Source organism: Anopheles merus, chromosome 3R, assembly GCF_017562075.2.
Source record: "Anopheles merus strain MAF chromosome 3R, AmerM5.1, whole genome shotgun sequence".
Lineage (NCBI taxonomy): Eukaryota > Metazoa > Arthropoda > Insecta > Diptera > Culicidae > Anopheles > Anopheles merus.
The window spans coordinates 23025218-23037387 of NC_054084.1; the positions used below are offsets into that span (position 1 = coordinate 23025218).

At 44.3% G+C, this 12170-nt stretch overlaps 1 protein-coding gene across 2 annotated transcripts in view; it reads left to right on the top strand.

Moving 5' to 3' along the window:
- LOC121596386 (protein limb expression 1 homolog) overlaps window positions 1–12170 on the top strand; it is a 66887-nt gene that overhangs the window by 16817 nt on the left and 37900 nt on the right. Inside the window, exons 1-2 of one of the 2 annotated variants that reach the window (XM_041921281.1) lie at window positions 5081–5312; window positions 6493–6829. The exons of the other annotated variant lie outside the window; for it this stretch is intronic. The gene's annotated coding sequence lies outside the window, so the exon portion shown is untranslated. Of the gene's footprint in view, window positions 1–5080; window positions 5313–6492; window positions 6830–12170 lie in introns of those variants that run through there. 2 annotated transcript variants of the gene reach the window in all.

Consider the following 12170-nt stretch of genomic DNA (forward strand, 5'->3'; position numbering starts at 1 on the left):
GAACTGATTATTCAGGCTGTAGAATGACCGGTTGGCAGCCAGCATCCTTGCGCGCAACTCAACTATCTTTCTATTGTCGTTGCTGACCTTTGACCCAAGATAGGAGAATTGTGGGACGACTTCAAAATTGCGTTTACCTATCCGTACGTCACATCTACGTAGATTCTGATTATTTATTGGTAGGCCCGCTGATGTTGCCACCATCAGTTTGGTCTTTGCCTCGTGTTGGCACGATGTGCACCTCGTGCAAATGAGCAGCCGCAATATTTACAAACCAACGAGCTGTCAAGGACAGCTCGAATAATTCGTAAAAGAAACTCCAGATGGCGTTGTGAGTTAGATAAGGACGAACAGATATCCCCAAAATGAGACAACTGGCTGAGCTGTTAAATAGGGCCAATAAGGGGAAAGTTCGACAAAGGTCGCTAAGCGAGGTTACTTAGGGTCAAGTAGATCAGCTGGTCTGAAACAAAGCGCCATTGAAGACGGCGCTTAGTTGCAAATTATACAGGAGAAAAGACAGACCAATTTTTGAACTGATCGGCGGAACCCTGAATACGCGAGCGACAGTTACAAAAAATCTGTAGCAGCAACTGAAATAAACATAAAGCTACACCCGTGGCAACACCTCGTTTATCTGCAATCCGAGGTTCTCTGCCGCCTACTCGATCCCTTGATAAGCTTCTGCTACTTAGGAGATCCGCAGACCAATGATATCTATAACATCAGCATATGCCATGATCTGGGTTGACTTTCTTTGTCAGGATCTGGGCGTTAGCCTGTTAGCTGCCAAAAAATTTGAAAATATCAGATGCCTTCGACCAAATGAACATAATCTCCTACAAATGTCCTTTAGTAATACGTTTCTTAGGTTAAGTAAAATTGATCTTGCATTAAAGTGTTTACTGTTGTAACGAAACTGTTATCCCGATATGAAATGGAAGGAACTGCAAACGATCCGATTTTTGCATCATATAAAATCATATAAGAACTAGGCTCGTGTTACTATTTTAAGAGTTTGAAATTGCTGAGCTAGATAAATAAAATGATGCGAGATAATGATAAGAATCCATCTTTCTTGTGCAGAATCGAACAACTCGCAGCGATTACGACCGCTAGAGCACGGTAAGCCATAACTCATCGCTGAAGAAATATATCAACGCTCGCACAGCCAAACCACCACCGTATTTGATAAACCGTGGCAGAGAAACGTCAATCGATTATCTGGACAAAACGGCACGCCATGTTCCCATACGCGCATTAGTCTAGTTCAGTTTTGCCTCGAGCGATGCGTCTCGATTTCCGGTGCAGCCGCTGCACCGCCAGACCCGGCGGGCAGATGCACCACCGTCTTACTCTAGCTGACTCGAACAAAAAAAAAAAAAAAAGATTATAGAAAAGTACAGGCAAACAGATTACAGCAGACGACGACGACACCGTGCTGGCCCGAACAATTTGCTTACGGTGCTTCGACCACTCTATCAATCTCTCGCATAGTTTCTCTTGAGCCGGGGCGATGTTTAATTTATCATTGCAATCAATCATTTTACGCAGCATTAATGCTATCATTCGGCGGGATAGATTGCCGCCAGTTGCGACAAACAAAAAACGTCTATGGCAAACGAAAGCAAAGCGATGCAAAAAAGTGCACTAACTCACGCGCACACACACACAGGCATAACCGCCAGCCAGCCAGCCGGTGTTGACGGTCGGGCGGGACGGGAAAACATCATGATAGGTCAATTGTGGACGGTGGGTGAGTTATTAAACGCAAGCAACGACACCAGCCGGCAGCGCCCAGGCAGTCCAACGAGGCAGATGGGTGGAATTTATGCTCGAAAGAGAGCGATGATAATGCGACCGACAGAAGGGGAGAGAAAGAGGGAAGCAACAAAAAAAAAAACGGCTTGCACGGAGAGCCGTCGGATCGCGTCACGAAGCTGGTGGAAAAACGGGACAGCAAAGCTGCAGAGCGCCAGAGCACCCTTTCTGCGTCCCGGAACGATCATTCGGTTGGCGGCACATCATATCGGTGCGCCTTCGTCGCCCGATCCTCCAGTGCGAGCACTGTAATATTAAAAGCTATAACTTTTTTTTTATCATAAATTATAATTGTGACAATAAACGGAGAATTACACCTTCGCAGGCTACCCATGATGGGTGCCCGGGAGATGAACGTTTGCGCACTTCTGCCGATCGTGTGGTGATGGAAAAAAACTCCGACCACCGTATCCAATTCGATCAGTCTTCATTGGGGGGTGGGGAGGGGGTTGTGTGGGTGCTGCCAGTGGCTTGCTTGGAGCAGAAGTGGCCGCAAAAGCGCAAGCCGTGCTGCAGTGCGGAGGTAAAAACGCGCTGCATCGCCGCCACCGTCAACGCTGAATGACAACCGACCGTGCACAATTGTGCAACACTAATCACTTATTCCGTGGAGACAGAGCGAGAGAGCCGTCTGTGTCGTCTGTCGTTCGATGAAGTGCTCACCACCAACGCCGACGGTGTCTAGGATATTTCAGTATGGTTTTTTCCTTCTCTCCACCTCTGGCCAGTTCGTGTTCTTGCTGGGCATTGAAGTCGGCGAGCAAAACATCACTCCTAGCCCCGATCATCAGAGGCCAGTAAAGTGTTACCGTTTTTTTTTTGCCGTTCGATTGATGGTGAGGCACCATTTCCACACGGGCCCGGGCGCACATCATCATCATCATTCAGCCGAAGCCGCTCGCGTTGGCTGAGTCTCGCTGCCTCAGGGCGAACTCGCCTCTAGGGAGAATGGGCCACTGTGTGTCTGTGTGCCGAAGGTGATACCAGCGGGCAGGCCAGAGATGCAGTTGCAGTCGACTAGGCAGGTACGAGTGAAGCAGGGATCCGTAATCCATGCCGAGCGCGGCGTGTCCCGATCCGCTTGGCCTACCTAAACATAATAACTTCGACTGTCGACCGTGAATAGTTGCGCGCCTGCGCGCACTGATTGAATTAATTGATTATGAATAAACATCATGCGGAGATAAACGATCGGTGCGTTTGAGAATTGATGTTTATCGTGTGGACGGGACGAGATGCACACGGCAGGCAGGGAGAGGGTGGAAATGCGGCGGACAGATCGATCGAGGAAGCGCTTCCTGCAAAAAAAACCGAGCGACGAGGGTAGTGGTATGTTGATCGATCGACGGAGCAGTGGAGGATCGACGGGCAATGGAGCAGCTATGAACGGTAGTGAGTTTATCATCATCATATGTGCTTCCTCCGCACCGCTAGCACACCCGATTGGACATGTTTTAGATATATTTTATGCTTCGGGATTGCTTTTTCTCGTCAGCGCTTGTCTAGGCCAGGAATGAGTGGGGAGACAGCGTCATCCGCTGGTGTATGTGTGTATTAACCTGGTTGTCTGGCGAGCGGACGATAATGTGAGCGGAACGGAAATTGCATACCGCTCTGTACATGAGGGAGGGAGAGAGAGATAAAGTGATACAGAGACGGATGAATATAACTTACCTTGATAAGGGAAAACAGGAGACGTGCGAACGGGGAACAGAGAAAAAAAGGAATACAGTGCATCGTCAGCTACACGCTGACACTTTCTGTATAATTTATTTTCATATATTATACAGGGCATGGCTAAATGGCACAAAGTGCTGCCGTGCATACCGATCATCAGTGACGTGAAATAATATAAATTAGTAGTGCAGATTTACATACACTTGGAAACAATGTTGTCAACCGTGCCATTACGGAAATCGTTTTTCATGCGTCAAATAATGCGTGTGTTCGACTTGTTGAACCGTAAGGACTGCTGTGCTGTTGCAAAGCCGTTAAGGTGATAACAACTTTCCAGGTGGTGGTTCAAACCTCAAGCATGTTCTGTATTTGAATGTTGTACAAATTTTCAATTATTTTTGGAACGTTCATGAACATCTTCAATGAAGGAAATGTGTTTAAATATGGATTTCGAGGACGAATAAATCGAGGAATTCATTGCAGAGTTCTTTCTAAATAAACTGCGTATAGCTATCAACCGTTTAATTCAAGTTAAAGTAAAACGTAACATAGTCTAGCTCACATTCAATCCTTGCTGTGATTTATTAAACAATTGAAATTTCGTTTTTATATACCAAAACATCAGCTTCCGTTTATCACTACCAGGCGACTCCATCCCAAAAACACCTGACTTTTATGTTAAAAAAAGTTTGATAATGTGTAATAATTGCTTCTTTGTTTGGATACTCCAGCCCTGTAGTTATCCTATCCCATGTGTATTAGGACATCCGAAATTTATGGTGTACCATAACCATTGCCTCGTCCGTTTTATTCAAATTCATTTAATTTGCCATGATTACTTCTTATTTATTCATTTTTATAAAGCGTTTTTACTATTTTGAAACTTGAACAGATTTGTTTTTATTTTACAAACCGTTCAGTTTTATTCCTTAAATAAATCTCATGTAAAAAAACATAATTCAAGGAGAATCAGTATAAACTTATTTTTGACCAGTTATTTTGCCTTTCCCATAGTCAGCGGAGAAGGTATGCACGAGAAAGATTGAATAACGGGGAGATGAGTTCATTTCAACACCGCTGGATCGGAGAGCTGATCAGGGTGATTTTGAAAAGGGGTGAACATGCGGTTAGTTAATAACCAAAAACATGTTTGTTTATTTTACCATTGGCTTGAATAATTTATCGTTTTATGATTATTATTTAAATTTTTTGATAAATTTGTCTCATATTGCTTATCTTATATAAATGTGAGTTTAATGCTAATTTAATGTTAATATCATAGTTTTTTTTTGTCAAAATTATGATCTAATCAATGTTCTGTGCTGTGTAATAATATACTGTAATAAATTTGTCAAAAATATTCTATAACTTATCCTACTTAAACTATAAACAGTTTTATCAATAAAATAACAATTAAAATAATAACTAAAATTTAAACATTACCTTGAACTAAATGCTTGCATATGAAGAAGTTAAACATTTTCACAACCGCTCGTAAAATATAGAAATGAAGAAAAATAAAATTTCACTTCAAACCTGTAATCTCACCAAATCGTCGCCGAAAACCCCTGCAGCGGTGAAGTTTGTTGATTTGCTAAATGAACACGGTGATTCATGCATTCATTTGCTCTCAATCCGTCGATGAGTAAGGAGGTGTTTGCGCGAGCTCTTTAGCTGGAAGAGTTGTAGTTGCGTAGAGTTAAACGTCTGCTAGCGGTGATCGTGCGAAACGTGTGTTGTGGATCGATCGTACACCGTGGTGCATCGTGAGAGTTGAGCGCGTTCCAAATATTACCATCAGTGGCTAACATACCGTGAGTTTTTTGGTCGCAACAAAAGTGTACTTTTCGAATCGTGTCAATTGGTGTAGTTTGCAAATAATTATAAGATCGCTCGTAGCACCAACGGGTACGATGCTGTACGTGTGTGATTAATGTGTTATTAAAACTGTGAACATAAGATCGCTCCATTGTAAAACTTAGTTAAATCTTTTACAGATTATCGATGAAGATGTACTCAAGGACATTCATGGAATATTTGCTCGTAGATTTATTTATTCAACCGCTTTAATAATTTAACAGAAATTGTATATTTTGCTTGCATAAATATTAATTTCTTGAATTTAGAGTGTAAATATTTTTTCGTGGAATACTTGGACGAATATGCTATTAACAAGCAGAATACATTTTTACAGTTGCAGACCCTTTTTTTTATTCAGAAAGAAGTAGCAGACACTTGAAATATGCAAATTTTTCAAGGATCCATTGAATAGAATAATTTTAACCAATGCATACACGTTAGTATCATTGCAACACAACTAACTGTTTTATTTTAGTATCAAAACTCTCATCAATTGCTGAATTATATCGGTAATGTTGCTTATTTTTTCGGTTGTGATAGATGGTTCAGTTCCAAATGTCTTTTAAAGCAACATTCAAGCGAAACAATATGTGAAGAAAAGATTATTATTTGAACGTTTTATGAGACACAGTTCTTCATGCAAGCGTAAGATCCAGTACCATTTTGCATCGAAAGCAACTGCAAAGATGAGCGTACATTTTATCGATTAATTTCTGGTTGCGAGCCTTCCTTCGCATCGCGCGCTGCAAATCTGGTTTGGAAGGAATTTCATGCAAGACGCGTCCGTCATCTGCGATCGGTAGTGACTGTTGTCAACGCGCTGTCGTTGCTTTCATCGCTCTTGTTATCGCGGCACTACATGGTTTGCATCTCGTTGGCCGAAAGGATACAATTTCATGCGCAATGGATTGTGCTTTGTTTCGGAATGAAGGAGGAAAGGAACAACTTTTTGTGTGCATACACCAGCTGTATGCGCATCGGCGTGCTAATTAATTAACATAACGAAGCCAAAAACAACACGTAGTCCTTCGGTTCTATGAGCGTTCATATTTCACATTTGATTGAAGCGTGTTTTTTTTTGTTATTGTGGATATCATATATTTTTCAATTACAAAATGTTCAATTTCTAAACAGATCGTGCCAGTAAAGTCGTTATTAAAACATTGTGAACAACAGCAAAACAGATTCGTTGTTCCGTGTGATCGGGCTCATCGACAGTTGTAGTGATTGATTGATCGTTGTGATAGTGAGTTCCGATATCTTACCAAAGTGATGAGTGCAGTGTTGTAAATCAAAGTGCAAAGGTTTGCGGTGCCAATGCCAGCTTCAAAGAAGGGCCAGTTTTGTACCAATCAGCAGTAAGAGTACAGCCGTAATAGTACCTGAAATATTCCCTCAACAATAATTGATACACAAACAGTACGGCGTATTTCTGGGTGAATCAATCGACAAAATATTTTAGGAGTGCTCTGTAAGTATTTCATTTTGAAACAATTATAAGTGTACTATTTAAGTAAACAATTTTGAAGTAAAACTGAAAAAAATGAATGTCATCCGCATGGGTGTATTACTGCCATATTCAATGAAGCTTATGAGAACCGTTTCCCATTGCCGGCACATAACGCGCTACAGCATGGAAGAATAAGGAAAGCAAGCATTTAATGTTACCTTCACAATCACCCTAAAATGCCACTCCTGTACTGTGGCAGTGTCTTGCTAGTGCCGTTTTTGTTTCTCATGATGGACCCGCTTAACCCTTAAACCGAGCAAATAAGCTGGCAGCTTCTCTCGCCACAACCGCTACTTCATTAACAATCTATTTGGTAATCTCACCTGATCTAAGACTATGTTCCCTTAGCACCATGCTACCCATGTAAATTCGTTACACACCACTTTTATTCCACCGTTCATCCGGCTAGTGGGGTTTGTGCCTATGTGTGTATGTGTATGTGTGTGTTACTGCTGCCGATTCCGTGCGCAATTCGAGAGCACCACACTGGGACGACTTTAACGTTCCATTTCGTGGATCTGCCCCCGGGACCGCATGCCGCCGTGCCAGCGTTTGCCGGGGTTTGGTGTGTGTGGTGTTGTGTCTACCTCCTCGCATTCGGTACAATACCGTAACTCCATCGATAGTTAGCAAGTGCACGGCAAAAACAACGATGACTAATCGGCGTCATGACGTGCATCGGCGGTAAAGAATCGGTTTCAAAACAAACCGTAAATAATGTCCATTGAATGCGGCCACACAATAAGGGTTGAAAAACGTCGGCAATAGGTCGTGGTGTGGATTGTGGCGGTACGCTCGCTCCTAGTTTTGCCGCTTTTCCACCGTGCAAACGGTGAGGCTTTGCTCACAGTTTGATTCTTCTTTTTTTCTTTTCTTTTTTTGCACACCGATGACGACACACTCGGCTAAGCGCCGAAAATGGTTCGATCGTGCAATCGCGAACACAACACCACACTGTACGAATCAATTCGCGTGGCGAATTAATCAATTCGGATCGCATTGTGTGAGGTGTTTAATTTTATTTCTTCTTTGATCGTTAATCCATCCGCTGGTCCTCGTGTTGGCTTCCTTTTGTCCATAAATTGATCGTTTCATTATCGCGCCGTGGAAGATGCGATCGTGTTAGCGCATCAAAAGACTTCAACGCCCGTACAGGGCAGAAGCGCAACGGGGCGAGGGAGAGAACAACACCGTCCGTAACGTAAAACAACACATAAAACCAGCGGAGATAGATAACGACACTATCAATGCCGGGTTTGCACCGGGCTACATAAATCACATTTTTTCAGATTAGAGCTGTGCCGGCTGCCCCCGGCTGGCTGCAGGGCCAGCAGCGCAAACCAAATCTTACTTCCGAGCAGAAGAAGTACGATTAATGATGAATAAATTATAATCACCTTCCTTCTGCGGGGCCGATAAACCGACCCGCGGAGCACAGCCACCTGGAATGGTGCTTGCTTGATGGGCTAGGTGCTGCTCTCCCGGGGCTAGCAACCCGGGCTTGTAATCTTCCGAACAAATTCATACATCAGATAGTTGCTGCTGATGGACAGTTTACTATCAATCAAAACCTAAATTCTCCCACCCAGCACCCGGCAGTGGGGGACGCGAATGGAAGGGTTTTTAGTTCTTCCGGCGGACTGCAAATCTCAACAAACGATGCAAAAGCTAACCACTCCATCAATGTCCTTGACTGTGTGCATTCGGGAGGATGCGGTTGGCTAATGTTTTTTTTTTGTGTTTTGCTTTTCTTTTCTGTTTTTGTGGTTTGTTACTGCCGGCCTCTCAGTGTCAGTTACCGCTTTTTGTAGCACTGGAAGTTTCGCAATTGCAACAGCCCGGGGTTTTGCCTACTTACTAGGGGCTCGAGTGCAGCACACGGGCACATCCAGTTTCGTTTCGCAAACGTGCTCTCCCGGGCTCTCGCTCGATCAACTGCACACCGTTGAATGAACGATGGGACAGCTCCATGAAGACAACATATCCGCACGCGGGGAGCGATTGGACATATCGGCAACTGCCGATCTTGCCCGGGCAGTGCGCTGGCAAAGCGAACCTTAGTTTCATCTGCGTTCGGTGAAATCGATGTAGTTTGTTCCTTGCGGCCTAGCTACTAGCACGTTTCCCTGCCGTGCTGGGGGCTTTGGTGTTTTTCTTGCTCCAATCCAAACCAAACCGATCGATCGATCGAGTTCGAGTGAGCTCTGTTAAGCTGTCTCTGAGGGCAGCTGTGTGAGTGTGTTTGTTGCTCGATTTATCGTGATCAGATATATTGTGGTCAGAGGGCGATGCGGTTGCAGCAGAATCGAACCAATCAATTTTGCACCACCGAGCTTTGCAGCTGCAAAATCGCTTCGAATGCTCTATCGATACGGCAATACACACAGACACAAACGCTGTGGGAATCCTGAAGTGCAGTGGCCTGAGTGACAACTGTAACGCCTTCAATCACAGCCTTACGTCTTTCCTGAACCTGCAGTTAGGTATTATCTGTACAGAAACATAATAAAAATAGGTGTGACACACTTTTTCTCATAAATATTTCACTAGCCGTTAATTAAACCTTTTCTAAGCTTGATCTTGTTTAAGAGATATACTTCAACAGTGAGAAGAAATGAATCTCTGCGCATGATAGACTCCGATGGGAACATATGCGTTGATGAATCGGGCAATCTAGATCGAAAACAAATGCGGTTGATTTCCCAAAAAATAAACTCAACTCATTCCGCACCACAGACAGTACAATCGCTGCAGGGAATCTGAGAAAAGGATGAAAAAGCGTAGCTCATCCAGGTTTGCGCTAATTATGCGCCGTGAAATAGAATATCTATCTAGAACAATCTGGAAAATTGTATTATGAGTTGCTTTACGCCGCACCACGGGAGTTCCTCGATTGCTAGCACAACACATTACATGCGCTTCATCATTTGCATTTTCCACCGGCGCTGCTGTGCGGCCAAAGCTGCCATCGGCAGATGGTGGCCATTGGCAGGTCCATAAAGCAAAGTGTAAAGGAAATCCTCTCCACTCTCCAGCAACATACACCTGTGTAAATTATACCGCACCTCTTCTCCCCTGGAAGGTATTGTTTTGTGCAGCTTTCCAGCATTTGTGATTGCCTTACCTCGCGCTAGGGAAGGCATTGTCGCTTTTCCGCCAAAGCAAATCGTGGCTTCATGGCGCGGGTCGCTGAAGCGATCTTAACCTACACTTCCCACTTCCCGTGTGCAGCGATCAATCAATAAATTATTCCAGCCGGCTTAGCTTTTTTCCCACCGTTTGATCTTACGGCAGGGCCACACGCCGGCCTGTGTTTGTGTGTGTGTGATCGTTGCTGCTAATGAATCAGTTCGGTAAGCGGTAAGCACCAGCACAAGAAGGAAGTGGAGGATTTGAGAGCGTCGGTAATGAATTCTAATGCCCCAGCCGGGAGCTTTTGCCTTTGCGGAACCTGGACGTACTTCGCAGTCAGCGTTAACGTCTAAGGTAAAAGAGCATCGCTTTGAGCGCGATCCGCTCTATGTCATCGAGCGGCGGGTGGATGTTTGTGGAACGCCGAAGAGCTACTCTACTATCACCCAAATGTATCTCCCGAAGTTCGTTCGAGAAAGTTACGACAATGATTACGTAAGCTTCTACCACACGAAGCTAGAAGAATATGGATCATTGTTGGTTTCAGTTTGGTAGAGTTTCGTGAGAAGCGTAAACTAAATCAAACAAAGTGTCATCGAACCTTCGATTGGTGGTACAGCTGCACAGCACCACAAACCCCAGGGATTGCAACACATCTTTAGCCTGCCTTATCTGGTATCATGTATCTCGCTACGACAGCGAAGGTGTACAGCAAAGTACAAGAGAGCTCCCGCATCACAACGACACAACTTTTGACCTTTATTTCTTGGTCGTGTCATAATGGTTCACTTGTCGAAACTGGCGAGCTTTCAGCGGGCATGGAAGATGACGTAACGATTGAACTCGACCGGAAAAACGGAGCGAACCCCTTCTTCTGACTGGAAATAAAATCGTTTATTTCCTCCAACTGGAAGTAACGAATCAAAACGTGGAACTAATAAAAAACACGAACGAACGAGAGCGACGGCCAAAAAAAGCAATCTAAAACAATGCGAGCAAAACTAAACCAACCAAAGCCAAACGTGCGAAGGGGGGGGGGGGGGGTTAGTTACAGCGAAACCCAACACAAAACTCACACACCGCCAAATTCTAATATCCCAAATTAATGTGAGTCAAGAAGGTGACCGGTGTGCCGGAAGCTCGAAGATGTGAATGAACGAGAATGAGAATGAAACAGTAAAGCAAAACAACGAACCGAAAGCAAACGGTCGGGCTGCTGGCTTAGGGGATGCTATAAGCAGCAGCAGAAGTAGAGTAGAAAAGTAAGGTAAGAACCGAACAGTGGGCAAAAGTGGGATAGCACTATCATCTAGCATTATGAATGATAGCTGTCGATCGCTTAAGAGAGGGATCGCGACCTTAGGAAGCTTTAGGACGATGGGATTTAGCGCGATCCTCAAACGTCAGAATAAGCTACCTGTTTTCTTATTGCGTTACACTTTGGAGTTTAGAAATAACTTTGACTTTTTACCGTTTTTCTTTTGGGAGCGATTTACTACGTAGCGCTTGCGGACAGCATTCTTTGAGAAGAATTCATCGATTCTTCGGTAACTACGATAAAAGGAGCTCCCAGATGATGAAATACTTCTTTCTTCACATATCCTTCACATCATTCACAAGGATCTTGCGCTTTACACTTGCTGTCGAGCTACTCTCTCATTTTGCATTTCTAATAATCATATTTTGGGGCTATCTAACTTATCGCGTTTATTCACCTTTTTGCTTTCGCTCTCTTTATCTCCCCTTTTTTGGGCAATTTTCCCGCAGTGGCACCCTCGTGAGGCACCCCCGTTTTCCCCTGTATAAGTACGTAAAACCCTTCTGTGTGTGTGTGATTGTTGGTTCTTCCTTAACATGTAAGAAGCCTCCGGGCACCTTGAGGGACGCGCCCCTGCTATGATTCGCGGCCTGTGCATCCAGCGCATGTGGCGCTGTTTTACGCAATCTTTCATCAGCTGTTCAGCGCGTGAGTTCATCTGTGCCTCGGCCGTGTGTACCCTACGTTGCCTGCACCCCATTTTCGTTCTTTCCACGCTGTGACTGTGTGTGTGTGTGTGTGGAGGGGTTTTTTTTTTTGCCCCTACAAAAAAGTTTTGTTCTTTTTCCTCGCGAGCGCCCGCACCCTTCACCGATTCTCGCCACTATGATGCGTCGATGATTGGCGGGGATG